The following is a 20,391-nucleotide window of genomic DNA, read 5'->3' on the forward strand; positions in this document are numbered from 1 at the left end:
AAACAGTGTAGATAAAAAGTTATGAACATCTTACATTTTATTTCTCTACTCTGACTATCAGCTTGTAAAGAAGCATAACCAATGTTTACTTAAGACATTAGATAAATACATAAAAAGAAAAAAATTGTCTTTTTTTCATCTCAAAAGTTCAAAAGAATGATGTTTTTTTGATCGAACATAGTATCGAAGACTGGGTCACCTCACATGAAAGTCACAGAAACTCTAAGAAAAAAGGTGCTGGAGAACTTTTCTTTGATTATTCAAATATCAAACATACTCTCTGAGAAACTCGTTCAAAAATAGAGTAACAGCACTGCACCTAAACTGTCATCATTTAATATGAAGTGACAAGAAAGTGACAGATAATAAAGAACAGCCTGAAGATGGAATTGCTTGTCATTAAACCTTCATTTCCTCCTCAGGCACACAGAGAAGATCACAAGACTCCATTGTGCTGGAAGAAGTTCCCTAAAGAGAGAGCTACCTGATCTTATTCACACAAGGAGACATTGAATATATTTAAACTAGAAAATGGAGTCTGAGTAATCAGGCAACAGAAGCTCCCTTTAGAAGATGGGCAGGGTTTAAGGAGGCCTGTTGAATTTCTTCTTTGGGAGGGTAAAGCACTTTATTTTGTTTTCCTGTATTAGCTGTATTGAGAATCATCACAGATAGGCCACAGAATCTGACTTGTGAGTACCACATCATCATAAATAAAGGATCAGTTATAGGAAAGTCTATAAAAATCTAACACTGTTAAAAACTTCTCCTGCAGGTGGTAGTTAACCATCAACATACAGATTCAAAACTATCCTGATGTTCCTAATTTTGAAATTAGAAATATCTGGGCTCCTTAAAATAAACTAGTAGTTAGGACTGATATTAACTACTGCCTCTTCCAGCCACTGTCGGTTCTACCAAACTGATGTGCATCACGACTGCTATGACTTGTGCACCAAACAAATATTTTAATGCATATTGCTTGGAAAAATATGAAAATTCAAATCTTTCAATATAGGTACTTGCAAGGAAAGTTTCTGAAAAGGATACTTATGGGTCTATACCAAGCATTTTTTTTTTTTTTCGTTTTTCCTGCTTAATTCTTGAGGCACTTCCAATTCTCTTCAAAGAGTAGACTCCCTGGTTTAACCCTGCCAGTTTAAAAAATATAATATACTGCAGTCCTTCGTGTCTTCAAGGTTAGCTTTACAAAATAATAATAAAAAATTTTATTTTATGAAATTTTGCTAACATTTGTAATCTGAATCACTTAGTATCTCAAATTATCTGAAATCTTATTTTCAGCAATCATTTGCAGCATTTAAATGAAGATATCCAGGTTTTTTTAATTTTTAATTTAAACTGTTTGTTCAAAGAAAATTTAGGTTTAGGAAGAAAATAGAGAGGAAGTATTTGAAGAGCTCCAAAAAGAAAACAAACCAGAAATTTCAGTTCATTAAAAAAAAGGTAAATCTGGTAAATACAATTTGATTTTAGTTTTATGATCTGCAAGCAGACAAAAACCAATAGGCCAACAATTACTATTATCACACTCTTGGTCTTGTATACCAAAATGTCCTGCCTGGTGATTAATTTGTAAAACTCTGATTCCACACACACTGTGGGATTTTCAATGAATCTGAATCCTTAAGATGTCAGGAAAATACATTATAAAATCTATGTGTTATTTGACTACACTTTAGAATTTTTACATTAGAAAACTGGGTTTTCAGATTTGTTCTGTTAACATTCAGTACAGTTCTGAGTGTGGGCAAGGCTGTGTTTGACTTATTTTGACAAAATATGAGGAAGAAAAATGTGATATCTTTTACTTATGCTAAAGGAGTAGAAACTCATTACATGCAAGTTAAAATTATATATAGTTCTTCCAACCTCCTACTTTCAAAAGTTGCATCTATATTACCAGATTAATAATTAATGCCAACAAATCAACAGATATCACTTGTTATTATTAAAAAAAAACCCAATTAAATCTCAAAACAAAAGAAATTTTTGAAAATACTTGAGTAAGTAGTGTTTGAACACAATTTTAAACCATTGAATTAATCACTGCCGGTAGGATCTTAGCACATGCTTCCCCCCATATAAACATTTCAATACCATTACTCCTCAGGTTATAAGATTTCCAAACCAGTAAGACAAAAACTGCTGTTTCTAAGAGGTCTAACAGGACCTTGAAATTCCTGTTATTTTTGATTTGATGCATATATCCTGGTAATAATATATATAATATAAAGTAAATTTCATTGCAACAGCATTTATTCCCTAATAAAATGCAAATGCTTGATCCATCTATATTAAATTAAACCATTTTTACAATCAGAAAGTACCACTCAGTTGCAAAAATCTAAAACTTAACAGTTATATTATTGTCTGAAAAGAACATGAAAAATGAACCATAGAAAATAGGCCTAGAGGGAATCTTAGTAATTAATTTGGTCCATTCTCCTGCCCACACAGTCATCAAGCAGAAAAGAAAGCTACATTCTGGTAGGGCATCACTAGCCAAAGAATTCTGCAGTGCAACTGCAGTGAATTTTTATATATTTAAATAAATTTGGTAACTGTTCAAAGATTCTGCATTTGTTTGACATTTTCTGCTACAATTTAAAATATGTAGCATTTGGAGGCATTTTAACAATTTAATATTTTCTATTTCTAAAGAAGAATAGCTTTGGACCAAATCCTTCAAAACTATGGAAAATACCAAAAATTCAAGACAAAGGGAACAGATAAAAATAACTAAGAAACCACTGCCTATAAACAGTAAATTTTGGCAGGGACTTAAAGACCAGTTTTTCCAAGTGTTCTGCTCAAGGGAAAACAATGAAAGTGAGGTAGATAGGAATCTTGAAACAGATCATCGTAGAGCTACAGAACTTATAACGTTTTTATGGGTGTGCTAAGGCAAATGGAGTGAGTAGTTGTATTAGTATCTCCCCTAATGAGCTGGTGTGTGATATATGCTGTACAGCTCTGTTATTGGATTGCTGTTCAAGAGAACATTCCTACTGAATTCTAAGAAAATGTTATGCCATCAGGTACCTATAAAGCAGTTTGATTTTCTACTTAACAGGTCCTAATGAAATTGAAATTACATTTTAATTAGATTTGATCAAAAAAAGTAGGAAAATTTAAAAAAAAACCAAACGAATACAATAAAAACATTATTCCACCAGTAGTCTCATTATTAGCTGGAGATGTAACATTAATTTTGCATTTATGAGTTCTTTCTCTTCTCAATTAAAAACATAAATGATATCTACACGCACATGTCTTCATATCCACACTATCATATCTCAGGGTGTGTACACATGTATGTGTGTGCATGTGCTCATCCTTACTTAGGTCACCAGAAAGTAATGTGAGTATGATAATTATCCTTCTAGAGAGATATACAGGACTATGTATGGCTTAGGTCCTTTATTAGTTGCTTAGGTCCTTTATTTAAAAAGCTTAGCATTAGCATAAGATGACAGCTTCCATCTTGCTGTTATAAACGGAAAAAATTGCTTGAAAAGATGGAAAGTGTCAGAGTCATCAAAACAGCTTATAAAAACAGCTATGATCCAAAACATAATAAAAATATTCATAGTCTCCACATCTCTACATGTTTGTGGAACTGAAGCTAAGTTTAATGAAGATGACAAGCATTTATGTAGAAAAAGCAACCAAGATGTTTTTACTTAATGTGAGATTTTGCATAATTAACTTCGAAATTTTTTATCTTCTAGAAATCAACACAAATGCAGATGCTTATGTGGTGAAATTATTCTTGGTGTTGTTATGATAACAGTAATGTAACTCCCCATTTCACTATTTTCTTGCATGATTTTGTTATTTCCTAGTCACAAAACAAATCTCAACACAGAGAAGTTAATTTTAAATCTACATAGACACACAAAAATATAGAGCACACTAAAGAAAACACCTTATCCAGTTTAACATCTGTAAAATTCCATTGTCTTAACAGCTTCTGTATGTTTGTTTATTCCATAAACTTCAAGTTATTGCTTATTATGGTCTTGTACCTTTTACACAATATGTTTCCAACTCAGCCAAAGAATACATTCCCTCTTAAGTTATGAAAATTTTAGTCCTTTTATCTGGCTTTCCCTCCTGTCATGGTTTAACCCCAGCCAGCAATCAAGCACCACAGAGCCCTCACTCACCCCCAGAAGCAGGGTCGGGGAGGGAATCGGAGGGTAAAAGCAAGAAAACTTGGGTGGAGACAAAGACAGATTAATAGGAAAATCAGGAAAAGGTGCTGTTGGTTAAATATAGAACCAAATCCTCTTAGAATACAAGAGAAGCCTGTTTTCTTCAGTCAAATACTATAGAAATATATCTACTAAAAATGAAATGCACATCAGCAAGATCAGGTAAACCACTACTCCAGACTCTTGTGAATCTAAAACTGCTTTTCCTTAGAGAGGTTATGCAATCACTTTCACATTGCAACAGGTAGAAAAAAAAAATATTCCTTTCAGAAATTAAAATGTCATATTTTTTTAATCTATCTTTTCTTTCCATCTTGTCTACCTCTCAAATTAATTTCAAAAAACTAAAACACTATGTATTTATTAAACATAGCTTGGTGTGGTGCAGTTGAGGGAAAATGCAAAATATTGTGGGCTACTGTACAAGCACTTCAATTGCAATGGAAAAAGAATGAAGGAAACCTAGTGCAGGTTTATCACTCAAATATAATGAAAAAATGCAATCATGAAGTGAAAAACTTGATTAAAGTTCATCAGAAAAGGAAGGTAGGTAATAAAACTCAGTTACTAATGAGGTGTGCACACAAAACTATGAAAATGGACGTGTATAAAGATATAAAAGGATGCAAAATACAGACATCTATATATTTAATGATATTTGAAGACATTTTTAGAGAACTATATGTTTATGTTTGCTTTGCTACTACCAAATGATGCATCCCATCTGGATTTACTAGATATTAAATACACACTTGCTAGTACAGCACTCCTACACCAGTTTTTCCATCTTTTCATTTCCTAATTTCCATTCCTTTCAGGTGAAAATCGCTTCAGTAAAACAGATAATTGCTTCTGCTTTGCAATGTCAAACAGTTTGCCTCAGGTTATGGCAGTGTCTAAAATGAAGATGGGAAAGAAAGTTCTCATTATCTTTCTCTGTTTCGAGCACCCTTTCATCTCATCCTCTTTGCTGGTGTCCAAAGTCACACTCTCCCTATTGTTTATTCTTTGCTACTGTTTTCTTCCATTTAGTTACAATTTTAGTTCTTCTCTTCCCCACAATTCTTCACCTTCAGTCTCAGTTACGAATGTCAACATTTTACAATGGCTAAAGAGGAAACCTAGAATATGTGCAATCCAGTTGCTTAGTCCACACCATTTTCACTACTACTCATAAATCTTTATGTCCCTCTACTTAATTGTTATGCTAAAAATTCTTCCACATCTCGAAAGAGAAAAACAAAAGACTCCTTTAAGACTGTTTATATATACACTCTATTCTTGAAATCTTGAAAAGTCTTAAGATAAAACTGTCACTCATTTCTATATGCATATTTTTCCATAGTCTTGCCTTAACTGTCATCTCTTGGCAATGAAGTTCTAAAACTGGGTCCTCACTGTTAAAAAGACAAAGTGCAGAATGACAAATGTGAGGCCATGGTAACATACAGTGGCTCCTGCTGCTGGGCTGTCAAATTTTAAAAGCATCAGTGAAGCAACCAATCATTGAGTCTCCTTCCTTTGTTACCATGAGACCATGCTTTTATCTTGGAAGCACCGAAGAATAGGAACAGCTTTCAGTTTTCTATTCAAGGAAAACTGGAGCATGGTGCTGATAATGCCAAGGCTGTGGGTTCGATTCCTGTATGGGCCATTCACTTAAAGTTGGACTAGAGGATCCTTGAGGGTTCCTCCCAACTCAGAATATTCTGTGGTTCTGATGTGTAAATTTTAGGCCTCCCTTCACCTGGATAGATTGGCATGACTGGGATCTTTTGTTGAATATGTATTTGTGGGTTTTTTCACTTTAACCAACAAAACTCGATTTTAAACCCCCAAAGACATTATGTGTGAGCTTATCCATACATAGATTTCTGCTTCCTGTATTTGTGGAATTTAGCAATATATAATAGAAACAAATAAAAAAAAAATTTACCTGATGTAAGAGGTAGCCTAAACATATGCTTTCCTTTTCCCAGATGAACACTAACATTCTTTATTTTGACACCAGTTGTGAAGAATGACTTTTTGGTCCAGTCAGAAAGCTCTCTCACAAGTGAAATTCTAAATATTTTTTGTAAGAGCTTGAGAGACCAAGCCTCAAGGAATGGGCTTATTAAGATTCTTTTGACTTCTGTTTCACAAATCCACAAGCATCTCATTCACAGATGTTCAGTTAACCCAAAATATTACTTGTTTTAAATACTGCCACTAGAATTCATCACAAATGTAACTGTTTGATTACTTGAAATAGGTACTAATGAAATATTCTTATATGACAGGTTTATGTTTTAATTTTGTACTCCCCTGGCATGCTTACATAGCAGAACTCAGCTCATACAAATGTCATTCAATATCATTTAAACATATTATTCAGTTCTAAAAAAGAAAGAGCTGAAATAGCTGGACAAGCATCATAGCACTTCTTTATTACACCCTGCAAAGGGATTTCTTTGAGTAAAAGAGAAACAACATGCAAGTGATTTCAATCTTTTTGCAATTAGTAAAGTCATAAAGTCAGATAAATACAACTGACTAATGCATTAGATTTAAAATTATACTTCTATTTGTAGATTGCAACTCAGATTTAACTGATTATAAAGAAATAATGCAAGTGATACCTAATGTTAAGCTTAGTCAAAAATTATTCAAGTACTCTAGTAGAAGTACTAGAAGCAAATTGAAGTAGAGGCAGGGAAGTAAAAGAGAAGTAAATTTATTGCACTGTCATTGCATTTTAAAATCAAACTCCCAACATAACATATACATGTATTTTCAAATTAGTTTTCAGTGATATGGATTTTCTTTGGTGATTTGACATAGTATGTAATGAAAAATGCATCATTCTTCAGCAGTTTATATAGACATCATTGTACTAAATTTGTTATTTATTTTAGTCTAAACAGAAGTAATGAGACCATGAAAAACATTTCAGTATGCTTTCTTATTTGTTAAAAAAGTTTGGTGAGCCATTTCAAAGCAATTTTTTCAAACTACTGGAAACAATTACATTATGCAGTACATTATTAACCTGTAGTTGTTTTCCTAAAAAGAAAAATGTATTAAAAATTAGTTTACACATTGCATATTTAGTCTATATTTACAAGTCTACATGCATCGTGTATACTTTGCATATATTTAGGGACTACATTTATATAAAGTCTACAATCATACATGCATGTTATGTGTATTCTTAAAACTAGTGAATAACTTGTAAGCCTTGACTCATCAAATAAGTGCAGTTATCAGAAACATCATAAAAGACTCATTGCTAGTGATTTACACCCATCACATAGAAACATACTGGATCATATAGAACTAAACTCAGGAGGAGACAGAATTTAATTTCAGATGCAGTAATCTCTGATCTCAGTTACTTTGCTTGACAACATGGAAGCTCTAAAGAGTTGAACTAAAAAAGGCTGGTTCGGTTCTTCTATTTTCAGGTATAAAATGTTCAAACAGATATAATTTTAGGAGATTTCTATAGAACACATTGTCATCTTTTTGTTGGCATTTTTTTTTTAAGATCTAGCACACAGCCCAGTTTTGCTATCTGCCATGCGAAGGTAAACGTTAGATGTTTTCCCTGTCTTCAAAATGTTTCAGAGATTGGCTCAACAAGATTGTAAAGACAGTTTTTAAAATGCTTGTGGCATCTGACATAAGAGGGATTATTACACAGCTGAGAACAGAAGAAGCAAAGAAAAGGGAGCAAAGCTTAAACCAGGAAATGCATAGAAAGGTCTTCTTTCTAATATAAATGTTTGTAACTCTACTGTGTTGCAAAGAGAAGGAGATAGAATTCAGTGATAGTTTTAAGCCCCTCATCAATTAATGAACATAGGTTACTAGGATCATAATACATTTCCTAGACTTATGAACTCCTCCTTACTTCCAAATTCTGGCTAGATGAGAAGTCTGTTGCAGTCATGGATCATTGCTTCAATTCTCTCATAAAACGTATTTACTCTCCTTTCCCCACTGAGATGATATTCACATTTGACATTCTTGAAACTGAGCTGTTTGATGTGAACATACACCAATACTTATCTACATGAAGAAAATAATCTAGATTTAATTTGTGACAGTGAGAACTAAGAACAAAAAGTACAAGGGAATAAACTTTAGCTATTCCTTTAAGAACTCAGAAAAGAGAGGGATATTATTCCCTAATTCAAGGCAAAGCAATAAAGGAACAAATTAGCAAGCACAGTACCCTGGGAACAATAAATACATCCACTGAGTTAGACACAGTGCATATGTGGCCGATAATTTAACACCATGAAAGGGGATTACAAATCTGCAGTGGTGCAGTGAAACACTAAATTCCAAAAAGATTTAGTGCAAGCAACACAAGGTAGCGTTAAACAGCTGACAAAAGATAACAAGGAAAAAGCACAGTGTCAGAGATTTCATAATACTAAAAGACATAAGGCCATCTAAACATGTAGACATTGCATCACACTTAGTGTTGGCTTAATCTCTACCCTTTCAAGCAGCAGCTTGGCTGGCAGCTAGAAAAAAAATTCATTAAAGACAGGCTATCTCAAAAAATAAAAAGGCTTCGGAGTAAGCTTTGACAATTTGAAAAATCAATTCATGTGGCTAGATTCATACTTTAAAGAAATATAAATCCCTAACCTAATCTATTGCAAAGCAGGATTAGAAATAAATCAAGTGGTTTTGATAGTTTCCTGAACTACTTTAATGCTGATCTCTGGTGAAGAGTTGTATTATTGTGAATCTCACACAGATTAATATTTTATACTTCCAGGAGGAGCATTTCAGGCTAGGACTGAGACAAATAGCCTGGAAACGAAATCATAAGATGTCCTAAAAGTATTTGCTATTGCTAACCATGTTTCATTAACTGCTTCTGTTCTTTTTCCTTTAAAATGACAAATCTGAAAGACTAGAGTTTTCTATTTTATCATGAGAGGAGAAAAAGGAAACAACAATTAAAACTAATCTGATGAGTCAGAAAACACACGCAGTATTGACATTTAGCACATAATGATCCAACAAATATTTACCAAATAACATTTCAAAATAAGCATGCTGATGAATGGGCACATACATAGATGTTCCATCAAGTTATAATACTGAGTGAATTTTCTTAAGTGTTTCAAATTACAAATTTCTAAATTCAAAAGTGTTCTCTTACCTACCTAGGCTTTCTCAATAAAAACCAAACAAAACCCCAGCCTTCCAGACTATAACATAGTGGCAATAAAGCTTCATAAGAACAAAGTTATTTAAATAGCATTATCTGCTATTTGTCTTATTCTATATTGCCATTTTTTCCCCACTGAGTGCTAATAAGTGCTTGCTGTTGAAGAGGTTTACATTTAACATCTGTCAGTTGTATCCAGAAGTAGCACCTACAGGGATCTGTCTAATAGATTGCTATTCTCCTCTGTAGCACCAGCAAATCTGTCTCACATCATTTACATACAGATAGTTATAGGCATTCATCATTTCATTATGCTGACTGCCTCACTATTCTAATGTATAATGTCTCTTTAATGAGCCTCAAAAAATACAATATTCCTTGATTTATGACTGCTTAACTGAAAAATTATACAGATTGACAAAAACTCATCATAAAGCTTTTTTGTGTTCCCACTACCTTGCACTTTAAATTTAACAATTACTCTCAAGTTAATCTCATGATTTGCTTCTTTGACAAAAGAAATTATCAAATTTTACCACACTAGGCTTCACAGTCACTGCTCTTTTAATAAATATACTTTCACTTCCATGAGAAAGCAGTATAGAATTCAAAAAATTAAAATTGATCAGTTTTTGTCCAAGAAATACAATGCATTGGGCAAACTATTTCAATATTATTACATGCCAATTACGGCACACTTCCTAAATTATCATGTGGAATACTGTTGTACTAGTCATGCAAGAGTGACTCATAAATGAGCCAATTTACATGTTCAAGTAAATTGAACTATGGTTTATTGTATGAACTTCAATTATTTTATACACAAATGCTTAGCACTGAGAAACAACTCTGCCATTAAAAGCACATTGAAATAATACAAACATACCTAAAACACCAAACAGAAATCTGAGAACACAAGGGAAACACTTCATTCATTTGACTACACCCAGGCATTTCAGTTCTTTCAACTGCATTTCCCCATGTTTACGGATATGTCGGCATTCCTCTGATTTTGAATACCCAAGCTGAAAAGGTTTACAGACTGCTCATGGTGTCCCTTAGAAGCACAAATTTCCACAAAGTATGAGAAACCTTATGATACCTTGTTTCTGACATATCTACAACTTACAGGTGAATGTTTTTAGCATGTGAGAAAGTGTTGAGCTCTGACAGAAGTTTCTCCCATAAGAGAGATAGCTGCAATTTTTTATTCCCTCGTCTACTACAATTTAAGCTTACCCTATAACCAGACAGTTTGCAACTCCCTCTCTCCTCTGCTCAGCCTTTCTTTTCCACAGAAGTTTCAGAAACACCATAGCGAGACCCTTCCCTTGTAAATGCTGCTCTTTACAGAGGGCTCAAACGTAATGAGTGCAGATAAACAAATGAGCACTAATGTAACCTTGCACTGCCTTATCTCACAGCATCCTTTCCTATTTCCAAATCATGAAACCAGGCAACAAAGGCTATCCATTCAATGCAGAAGAGATGTACAGAGATTTAAGCAACAGATGGCAAGCTACATTCCCTAGATCCCTGCAAAAAAGTCAACTTTAAGTGAAAAATCAAATGAAACAACAATACAATACTACTGAATATTCAAGAGCTGTTTCAGTAGATGCAAACATGTTATATGACAGAAAATAAAGTGCAAAAATGACACTGACATGTTTGACAATGACAAGTTAAATGCTCAATACAGTAAAAATTTTTATTTCATGATTTTGAATCCCTATTTTAGTTCCTTTGCACTGAATATTCCAGTTAATATCAACATCTGACTTTCAGAGTCAAACTCCTAAAGAAGTTTGGTATATCATAGGAATACAGGTATATCATTCCCAAATCAGCACCATGTGTTTTTATCATCTAAGAAAATTCACATATCTACACATTTCAACAATATAAAATGTCAGTCTATCATATAGGCCAATACACCATTGTTTAGAATTTTTTAAAATTAATAAATCACAGTAATTCCAAAATGTTATTGCTTTGCATGTGGAAGTTCTAACTCTGAATCCAGAAAACTGGTATGTCAATCCAAATACCTGTCGTCAATAGAAGGCCTTAATTTATAAACCCAAATGCTTCATTAATCCAAAATATCTCAAAATATCCATTCCTTCCCATAACAATAAAGAGATTTATATCTCAGCTTGTAGTAGGGATAAAATCCAATTTAAGAAATATTCAATATTTACTAGACCCAAATATCCTTAGACTGTCACTCTGACCATCTCAGAACTATATTTCTGTGTCCCTTGACAATAACTAAGAGGCACAGAGCCAAGGGCAGCCATGGACAATGTTTATGCTGTCTGTTAGTGTTCATATTGTGCATCTCTAGCTGGAAGAGACTATGCCTACTTGTTATCTTAGTGACACAGAAAGAAGCTGATAAGAACAAATACAGATATCCCTATAATCCCTTCATGTTGCAATTCTATTTCCTTGCCTGTCTTCTATACAAATTCATTATTTCATCTCCTACAGTATACACAGTTACCATTTCCAAAAGCTATCTAATAATGTCTGTGACTCATGATTTTCCTTCCTCAACCTGGATTTCAGAAAAGGCAGTGGAGGAACATCAGAACAATCTTTAAGCCTTCACATTGTTCTTTCCTATGTGTGCATATAAATATTTGTAACTGTTTCTCCGGCAGAATACTAAATTAGCCATTTTCCTTGTAGAGTACTGAATTACACAGAAACCAAACAAAATTCTGTTTCCATTGACTGAGCCTACTTACAGGAAGGTGGTGTGAAAGGATTCAATACTTCAATCACTGTAGTCTGCACATCAGAAGAAAATCCAGATTGTTTTCTGTTCCTGTGATCAATTTTATATCTTTCTGTAGCTACACCTAGGAAGTAACCAGTACAGAGTCAGTACAACAAAATACAGAAAATAACATAACCCAAATTGTTAGAAATTAAAAAACGAGAATATTTCCAACAATAATTTATAATTTAGGGCAAATTCCATACGATTATTCACCAATACAGCATTGTAGACGACAAAAGTTAAAATTTTATCTTCATTTAATTTTGCAGTACCCAAGTGATTCCAGAGTTCTACAATCTCAAGACTGCCAAGTAGAATCAAACAGATGCCATCATTACACCTAAACAGCCATCTGGTAGCCTGAGAGGAGAAGCATAATGACCACAGGGGGAACTGGTCCAGCCGTCCAGAACAGCACAACCACGGTTCCATTCAGCATGTAGAACAAATGGAATATACAGAATATACAAAGTAAACAGACACAGTTATTTAACAGCAGAATTAATTCATAGTTTTTGTCTTTCAGTAGAAGCAGGAGAAGCAGCTTCTCTTCTTTCTGATTCTTATTTACATAGTTGGCAGAATTTTACAGAAAGCAGAAGAGCCGGGAATAAGGCATTAAAGATGGCCTGTTTTGGTGTTTCTTAAAGGGAGTGGGATTCAGAGGTATCTTCACATCCAGACCAATACTGACAAGGGCTGGTACTGCTCCCTTTAAGTAGCTGAAGTCAAAGCTGAATCACCCTCCAAAAAAAAAAGAATCTACCCCAGGAGATAACCATTCTTACTTACCTTTTACATCTAGCCTTTGCTGCAAATTAATCCCTCCCGCTTCTTGTCATATCTAAATCAGTTTATGCTGACCTCCTTTCTCAACAATTTTATATATTTCAACCCCCCTTATTCCCATTTTTTACACCGAATAAACTTGGTTCAGTCTTTTTTTGATGACTTTAATAGTTAATTTAATGAATTATCAATTGCCAGACACATTTTGTTTAGACAACTTGAGCCTCCAGGTTATTCTACTGGATCCTTATACATAATACAGGATCAAGTGGATCTTGTTTCAGCAGTTTCTATCCCTTGTGCCTTTGCCACAGACCATCAATCCAGTAAACGGAAAAGTTTGTCATGGCTCCAATTCATCAAGGGTGAGAGAGGAATGAAGTGTTTTCATATTTGTCAAAAGATGTCTGCTAGGCATTTTAGCACATCTTGAGTTCTGCTACTGCTAAAAGGAAGGAAAACACTTGTGTAAGAAAGCAAAAAATCTGGAACTGGCCACACATGTAACAGTATGGCATGGTAAATATGCTGTCCCCATATTCTTCCCTGCAGCACTAGAGGGAATTCCCCATCTCCATTTGTGCTGTTATTTATTCCTACTTAGTGCTTCTGCTTGTTCTCACCAAACTGAATGTCTATTATTTTCTAGTATTTCTACAAGTCATTGGGATTATTTTAAGCCTGAGACAGCAGCAATATTAACATCTGCTCTATTTCCAAAACTACCAACAATACCATAGAATACTATTATGCACAGTACAGAATTTTAGAGTTACACTCCTCCCCCACAACCCCAGTCACTGTGGAAAAGAGCGACTGCAACTAAATATTACATCTTTTTTAACTCAAAAAAACTTGAATAATACTTTTAGTCTAATCTTATCAAGATCACAGTTCCCTAACTTGCTTAAAAGAATGCCATGTATAATTATCCAGACTGCAGTTTACTAAATTAAAGTAATATCTCCTAACCCTTAAGGCTTGCTGCAGTTTTCGAAGAGACAAAATAGGACTGACTTATTCCTGAGAAATCTATGCTTTTCAATCTCACTATCTCTTGCAGAAGTGTAGAAAGAACAGTTTGATAATTTCAGGTCCCTCAGGGAAATTCAGGTAAGACAATTATGCACAATTCTTTGGATATTTCTTCAGGTCTTACTTTCAGCCCTTTTCTGAGCTTCTGAAATGTCACCATCTTTAAGTTCTCAAATACAATGCTACTACACATCATGGAAAGACTTGTTAATTCCTTTATGCATATCTTATGGCTTTATAAATCAAATAATCTCTGCATCTAAGACCCAAATAAAACATAGTTATTTGTTTCTAGTTGAGCTTAACCTCACAGTTAGATAATTTGTATTTAGTTTTATGAGAGAAGTTTGTCCTTTTTTTTGTAACTAATTTTTTATATTTACTAAAATCATGAGATTCTAATATCACCCATCCAAGATTCCAATACTAATCCCTGAATCTTCCACTGCTCTCTATACAGAATCAGCTAGGCTGGAAAAGACACTTCTTACCTCACACAAAGAGGCTAACAGAATGTGAGATAGTTTATGTTTAATTTTTAAGGTTTTCCATAACTGTATGTAGATTTGTCCCACCAGCTCCTTTGATATTTAAGTGAAGATTTCTTTTAAATGCATTTTAGCTGTTTAGCTTGCACTAATTTTCACACTCAGAGGGGATTTCCCTAAATTTATGAGCATGTTTAAAAATAAAAATGCAATCTGTTATGTTTTTAAATACAATAGATTTTCAAAAAGGATGTTTGTGTTTTGGGACATCTATATTAGATTGCTGGGTGAAGCTCTTTAAACAGAGAAGTACAGAAAGTATTTTAATTACAGGAAAGAATACAGAAGACAAAGCCAGATAAATCTCAGACCACTCAAACCAAGGGTCTCATCTGCCCAGGTTCACAGCAAAGGTAATACAGGGAGCTCTCAGTTAACCACGTGGGTACATGTGTGCATGAAGACCTCCACAACATAATCTATTCCTCAGCTGATCTTCCTAACAAACTGAACTTAATATCAAGTTGTCAGGTGCTCCTTTACGATGCCACATAAACTGGTGGAAGGTGCTATTCCTCTTGAATAAATTAATGAACTACACGTTCACTACAGCAAATTATTTTATATGCCTTTGTTGCCCATATTTTTCAGCTTCTCTCCTACTCCAGCTGAGTTGCACCCATCCTCTTCTCAACACTTCATCCTTTCTGATATGTAAGATTAATCCCCTTTCTTTAATATTAGGATGGAAATTAGGGATGACAATTTTCCACAAGCCATAGTGGGCATTGTATACTTCTGGAGGACTACCAACAAAAAATACAGTCCACTGTATAACAAAAGTTTAAAACAGGACAGTAAGTCTAAAGCAAACGTGCTGCTTGCACAAAGCCTTGGGATAGTTGTCCCTTTGGCATATGAGAGCAATGAGAAATATCAGCTATCCCTGGCGAGAAGACTATGTTAACATCTGTATCTCATTTTGAGCACTAGATTAATTTTTTTCATAAGACTTTCTCTGGCTTCTCAGCTCTAATATCCCACCCTTAACATATAAAATGACCCTAAGAAAAGCAGTTCAGCCCTGTAATTCTACTACTTCCATGATAATAGCATGCCAGATAAGGAACATCTATCAAATGTGTCAGAACATTATCTGTTCATTCCAGTCTCCCTTTTTGCCATATTTTTCTTATCTTCCAGCAGCACATGCCTTGGCTTCCACTCAACATCACTCACAAAGTTCATAGATAAACAAATCAAACAAATAAATAAAACAAATAAATAAAACCTAAAAAAATAAAATAAAAAGAAACACCAACCCCAAACATACCCTCACACACTCTTTTTCCAAGACTGCAGTTGTTTAAACCCTATTATTTCCTTTTCCATGACAAAACGCAACCTGCCTAGGAAACCTTACAATATTCTGAAAGCCTTGCAGTGGGAAAGGGAGGTAGGGGAGGGCAGGGCGAGGTGTGACCCTCGGTGGGCACAGCAGGGCGAGGCCACAGGGAACAGCTGCACACCAGGGGCAGGGAGGCAGCACTGGAGGCGGCTGCCACCGCCCCATGGGACAGCAGGTCTGGAGACAAGCCATAGACAAAGAGCAGCGGTATTCTGTGCCTTTTTTCCATTGGCAAGGCCTCTCCTCGAGCCTCCAAGATCCCTAAGCTTCTGAAGAGATTCTCCAGACATGAAGCAGCACCTGCAGGAGACCAAAGAGGAGTGATCACTTACTTAACCCGCTTAGACTTACGTAAGCTCACAGCCCGGGTGCACAGCATCCCCAGAGGTGTTCGTGGAGCTGGCAGGTGTCTCTGTGAGCCTGCCTGTCCTTTTTGAAATGTTTCTGAAGACTTGAAGGCAGCTGCTGTCATGCTTCTCTTTACGACAAGCAAAAGGCAAGATCCAAGGAACTCCAGGCTGGTCAGCCTTAACTGTGTCCGCAGAAAAGTTGTGGACCAGTTATTTGTAGAAGCCGTTTCTTCTTGCCTGAGCAGATCATGCCTGAGCAACCTCAACGCCCTATAAACTATGCACTATGGCTATTATATATTTAAAATAGATGGAAAGCTAAATTCCTTTGCAAATAGACGTTGCTATCTGAAATGGACACACACAGGATATGGATCGCATGGTACAAAAAGCAGATGTCAAATCTGAGAAACTGGGTCATTTAAAATTTTAGAAAGAGTTGCTACTTATTTTAGCAAAATGCTAGAAAAATGAAATTTGCATAATTTCTTAGAAACACCTACTTTGGTGACCTCTTACAATTTTTAATTTTTTTCCACGAAGATAATTAGGGAAAGCTCCAGACACATTTCATTTGGTTTAAGATGTATCATTTATGGAGTAATACATTTTCAGAGTTTTGTAAAATTGTATTTATTGTTGCTATCCATTTTTTCCCTTTTAAAATATTAAATACATTATTTCATTTTCTAACAGCTTATTTGTACAGTGTATGTTATAAAAAACATGGCATCTCTAGAAAAATTATGTCCAATAACTGGTAAAAGTATGAAGCTCACTTCCAATAGATCCATGAGAAAATGCTGTGAAGCAGCCTGAACCTGAAAAAAATTGTCATTTTAAGGTGAAAAGTAAATACACCTTAATAGCTGAAAATATCAAATATTCTATTTATGAAAAACCTAATAATAATTCTTTTACTACTGCACAGCTAAACTTCACATTTTCTGAATTCTTCATATGTATATGTGGTCTCTGGAAGCCCACACACCTCACACATGCATACTATAAAAATATACAAAAGAGTTTTTAAACAATATGCATGTTGTCAGAGACTCGGATATGTATTTTGAGATGATTCCATAAAGAGTTCACAACCTTAAAGCTCTTTTCCAACCTTAATGATTCTATGATTTTATGATGCAATAATGCTGCTTGGGAAGAGAGTTAAAGCAATAGCAATTTAATCAATATCTTATTATAAGCATTATATGAGAACTTGTGAACAAGGCTTTCTACCCAATACACACAAAAATGTGAACAATCCTTACTTGTAAACTTGTAGAGCTTATTAAAACTAAATGTGTTTCCCTAAATTAAACATTTTATCAAAAACAGGAGGAAAGTTTCTAGCCATTTCTTTCCCTTGTAGATTTTTAATGAAATCCAGGTATGACTGAATTAATCCAGAATACTCCATCTACCATGGACATACTACAAGCACAGCACTCTGAGCTACTGAATCCAAAAGAAGCATTAAAATGAAATAAAGTTTTATTTTTTTCAAAGTTAAGTTCCTGATTATTGCAAAGAAGAACATGGTGAAAAGCAATTTAAAATAAGTTTCAAACTAAAAAATTATTCAAATTATGAAGTAAAGCTTCTTTAACCTCAATTTACAATTTAGACTGCTTTTTATCATGTATAGTGAGAATTTTCAAGGAACCCTGGCAGAAGGAGAAAATATACCTTAATATATAGGAAAAAAGGAATACCGGAAATTATGGTAACAAAGACTTAAATTTTAAGGTTCAAATATCTATGAAAACCGGCTTAAGGTGTAGCTTTCATGCTTTAATATTTATTGTCTTATGTCAACTTAATGTAATTTACACTTTCAATATGCTTCTTTTATATGAACAACCACTCCAATACAGTCATACTGTGTTTCACTAAGTTTTCTTTTCCTCTAAAGACTTTAGGGTGAATTAATTATAGCCAAGACACCAAATATAAACATCCTGATCTCACTAACACTACAGTTATTTTATCTTTATTTCTAAAGACCTTTGCCTACATGCAACAGTAAATCATGATTTAGTTCACCGAGACTGACAGGCTACTCTATGATATGACAGGATGTCACTGTAGTAGGTATGCTGACTATTTAATGGCTTTGGAAAGTCTCTTATAGCCTTCACTAACTCATAAAATTAACTTTCATTGTCCTCTTGCATGAGTACTGATGACAAAGTGTAATCTTATTACAAGAAAGAAAATGTCTAATAGTTTCTTAAGTAAAATATTTTTCTTCAGTGATTTAGTGTATAAAGTTTTGCTGTGCACGAATTACATTCAGTGCTTCAAAGCACATAGCAACCTTTCATTATTTCAGTGGTCCTCTTTTGGTGTACTGAACAAACCCTCAGAAGTGCCTTTGTCAAACTGTTACAAATTTACTTGATGCATGTCAAAGCCTCACTATTCAGAAGGGGTGACTAGACACCTGAGCAGTAAAAAACCACAGTGAATTTTACTGTGCATCTTCACTACAATGCGTCCATGTATGACTACTTCAGCAAAGTAGTATTAGCTCTTGGCAAAAAGCATTCATCTGGGCTGAAAGGCTGTCAGCAGCAATATGGTAGACGTCAATTAGAATAAAGTATGCGATGCAAACACATTTGCCAATTACATGCATTAGACCTCATAATGGCTGATGTCACAAATGTAGTTTGGTGATAAATTATCTTAAGGACAGTAATTACATTTTTCCATCAGTTGGATATACCCATTTTGAAGTTACAAAACAAGATCCGCAGAGAAAATCTCCGTTCAGACAACAGAAACAACCAAAATGTCGGGGTGGGTGGTTGCTTGCTGCATAATTTTTTTTCAAGTTAGACTCAGCTTTGCCTTCTAAGTATTCAGAATTATATTGGAGAGATTGAAGAATAAATAAGTAACCAAAAAAAAAGGGACTACAAAAAAATTACATGGACCAGATGATTTTGATCCAATCCAATTCCCCATCCAATATGGGGAGGATGGCATCTAAGATAAGAGATGAGAGCAGTGACGGAGACAGCGGCAGCTGCACATAAAGCTACCTGGCAAAATACCCAGTATTGGCTATTTTTAGATCATTAGTTAGTTCAAGATGGGGAATTGGACTCAATGATGCTTATGTGCCCCTTTTAACTTGAGATAGTCTATAATTCTATGATTTAATACTTTCCTTAATGTTCAAATGTTAATACAAATACCTTAGTTTAAATAGAACTCAGAAAGATTCTATAATCCGCACCATCTAAATGATAGGAACTATACTTTTTTGCCTAAATGTATATATGTTATTTAATTTTTAAAATTAAAAGTATTGTGCAATACAATATCAGACAACTGTAAAAAGGTTTCTGTCACGAATACAAGAAGGGTGAAGCTTGCAGTAAGGATAAAAAGAGTGCTGCTTGCTCACAAGACTCACCGTCACATTCCCAACACCGGAGACTTCCACATCTGAGGCCAATCCCCCTCCACAGGGGGGTCAGCAGTGACCCCAGGGGTTTCCACACATCCCATCCCAGAGTCAGAGCAGGTTTCTCATCGGATCCATCCCAGGTTTGCCACGGCAGAGGCTCAGATGTCCATAAAGCCATTTGCTCATAGCACAGTAGCCCAGGAACAGCCTGGGCTGGTGCCCGCTGAGGAGGGACCCCGAACAAAGGGATGCACTGGATCAAGGATGGGGATGCACTGGCCAAAGGAAGCAAAACTCTAGAAGAGTTCAAGGGAACTAATTCCTTACTAATCACAGTGTTTATAAATAGGGTCATTTTCACAGTCAGATCTTTAGTCTTTTAGTAATCTGAATACCCCCAAAATGTCACAAATCATTGCCTTCTATTGGCAGCAAAGTCTTGAAGAAGAATGTACAGAAAATCACACTAAGAAAAACCAGTGTCCAAAGGACTCCAAGAGGAGTCCTGCAACTTCATTGGAATAAAGGGAGACTCCACTGGGGTGCACACCCGCAGGGTTTCCTCTCTCCACATTTCAGAGGGCACAGCCTCCTTTGATCCTAAACTCCTGGCCAGACGTTGCCCTCTTCCTTTCCCCCCTGGCTGAGGTACTGGGGGGAAGGTCCAGCCTTCCCAAAGAGCCTCCACGTGT

At 35.0% G+C, this 20,391-nt stretch overlaps 1 protein-coding gene across 16 annotated transcripts in view; it reads right to left on the minus strand.

Annotated features, from left to right (window-relative positions):
* TENM3 (teneurin transmembrane protein 3) overlaps positions 1-20,391 on the minus strand; it is a 1,287,001-nt gene that overhangs the window by 1,224,751 nt on the left and 41,859 nt on the right. For all 16 annotated transcript variants that reach the window (XM_058025024.1, XM_058025026.1, XM_058025021.1 and 13 more), the window contains exon 2: positions 12,174-12,287. The gene's annotated coding sequence lies outside the window, so the exon portion shown is untranslated. The remainder of the gene's footprint in view (positions 1-12,173; positions 12,288-20,391) is intronic.

This window comes from Melospiza georgiana, chromosome 5 (assembly GCF_028018845.1).
Source record: "Melospiza georgiana isolate bMelGeo1 chromosome 5, bMelGeo1.pri, whole genome shotgun sequence".
NCBI lineage: Eukaryota > Metazoa > Chordata > Aves > Passeriformes > Passerellidae > Melospiza > Melospiza georgiana.